Source organism: Bos indicus x Bos taurus, chromosome 17 (assembly GCF_003369695.1).
Source record: "Bos indicus x Bos taurus breed Angus x Brahman F1 hybrid chromosome 17, Bos_hybrid_MaternalHap_v2.0, whole genome shotgun sequence".
NCBI lineage: Eukaryota > Metazoa > Chordata > Mammalia > Artiodactyla > Bovidae > Bos > Bos indicus x Bos taurus.
In genome coordinates this window covers 67,546,540-67,548,885 of record NC_040092.1, presented here as the reverse complement: position 1 = coordinate 67,548,885, position 2,346 = coordinate 67,546,540, and the positions used below count along the sequence as shown (strand labels likewise).

At 42.8% G+C, this 2,346-nt stretch overlaps 1 non-coding gene across 1 annotated transcript; it reads left to right on the top strand.

Annotated features, from left to right (window-relative positions):
• Nucleotides 1–548: 548 nt before the first annotated feature.
• TRNAY-GUA lies at nt 549–620 on the top strand. The gene has a single exon. It is a non-coding gene; the product is annotated as a tRNA-Tyr (tRNA).
• Nucleotides 621–2,346: the final 1,726 nt, after the last annotated feature.

Below are 2,346 nucleotides of genomic sequence, written 5' to 3'. Positions count from 1 at the left end.
GCCGATGCAGGCTGTTGTGAGGAAAGTGGGTTCAGTCTTGGGTTGGGAAGATCCCCCGGAGGAGGAAATGGCAACCCGCTCCAGTGTTCTTGCCTGGAGAGTCCCATGGACAGAGGAGCCTGGTGGGCTGCAGTCCATGGGGTTGCAAAGAGTCAAATACGACTGAAGCAACTTAGTGGGCACCTTCACTTTGGAAAAGTCCAGGAAATGACTCAAATTGGTCAGACAAGAAAAACGTATCCTTCCTCTGACTGATTACCATGCCCGGGGGGTGTCATATGGTCACTAGACCAAGCTGGGTCATATGCTCACCAGTTGGCAGAGATGAGGTTGCGTCATCACAAGGCACATTCCCACCAGGATCACACAGGATTGAGAATGATTGTCCAAAGAAAAGAAGTGCTGTTATCAGAAGGAGATTGGTAAGAAAAGGACGGGAAATAACTCTAAACTATAGCTGCATTGAGTTGAAAAATGTTCTACCATATGTATATTTCATCCATTCAAAATTTTCCCTTCAAACTATCATTTGCTAAGTTTTATGGGCTTCCCCGGTGGCTCAGAGGATAAAGCATCTGCCTGTAATGCAGGAGACCCAGGTTCGATCCCTGGGTTGGGAAGATCCCCTGGAGACGGAAACGGCAACCCACTCCAGTATTCTTGCCTGGAGAATCCCATGGACAGAGGAGCCTGGTGGGCTACAGTCGATGGGGTTGCAAAGAGTCGGACACGAGTGAGCAACTTCACTATCTTTCTTTCTTTCTTTCTTTCTTTATGCATTCAGTCAGTTCAGTTGCTCAGTTGTGTCTGATACTTTGAGACCCCATGGACTGCAGCATGCCAGGCCTCCCTGTCCATCACCAACTCCCAGAGTTGACTCAGACTCATGTCCACTCATGTCCATGGTGATGCCATCCACGTTGTTCCCTTCTCCCGTCTTCAGTCTTTCCCAGCATCAGGGTCTTTCCCAGTGAGTCAATTCTTTGCATCAGGTGGCCAAAGTATTGGAGTTTCAGCTTCAGGATCAGTCCTTCCAATGAATATTCAGGACTGATTTCCTTTAGGATGGACTGGTTGGATCTCCTTGCAGTCCAAGGGACTCTCAAGAGTCTTCTCCAACACCACAGTTCAAAAGCATCAATTATTCCACGCTCAGCTTTCTTTATAGTCCAACTCTCACATCCATACATGACCACCAGAAAAACCATAACTTTGACTAGATGGACCTTTGTTGGCAAAGTAATGTCTCTGCTTTTTAATTTGCTGGCTAGGTTGGTCATAATTTTCCTTCCAAGGAGTAAGCATCTTTTAATTTCATGGCTGCAGTCACCATCTGCAGTGATTTTGGAGCCCCCCCAAAATAAAGTTTGTCACTGTTTCCATTGTTCCCCCATCTGTTTGCTATGAAATGATGGGACCAGATGCCATGATCTTAGTTTTCTGAATGTTGAGTTTTAAGCCAACATTTTCCCTCTCCTCTTTCACTTTCATCAAGAGATTCTTTAGTTCTTCTTCACTTTCTGCCATAAGGGTGGTGTCATCTGCATATCTGAGGTTACTGATATTTCTCCTGGGAATCTTGATTCCAGCTTGTGCTTCATTCAGCCCAGCGTTTCTCATGATGTACTCTGTATATAAGTTAAATAAGCAGAGTGACAATATATAGCATTACTAATGCATACAATATATGCATATAATATACTATGCATTACTGAATGAATTTCTTCTTATTATGTAATTTAGTTGCTTCAGATCTTTTATAAACATTATTTTATGGTTGTCCTGGTGGATATGGTTTTTTTCCATGCTTTTTATTTTCTTTATCTCCAGAAAAGGGGCCCTGGATAAAAAGGCATGAGATTTTTTTCTCTTCTTGATGCTGCTGCTGCTGTTAAGTCGCTTCAGTCGTGTCCAACTCTGTGCGACCCCATGGACTGCAGCCTGCCAGGTTCCTCTGTCCCTGGGATTCTCCAGGCAAGAACACTGGAGTGGGTTGCTGTTTCCTTCTCCACATTTTGTCAAATTTATTACTTTCTGAAAGGTTGTATCCACGTGAAATGTCACTAGGCATGCATAAGCATGTTCGTGTTTCTGTCCCTTCTATATTAATAAGTATCATCACTTTTTAAGTTTGCCAATTAAAAGGGTAAGAAGGATATAAATTTGTTTCATTTGTTACTTTTTAGAGTCACATCTGCTGGTGAACTTCTGTTTTGTCTGTTTGTTTACAAATAGTCGTAATGGCTCTTCTGTAAGTGTTCTGCCCATGCTCTGCTGGTTTATCTATTAAAGTCTTAGTAATTTTTATATCTATTGTGAATTATTTAAAGTTATTGGCGTCTTCCC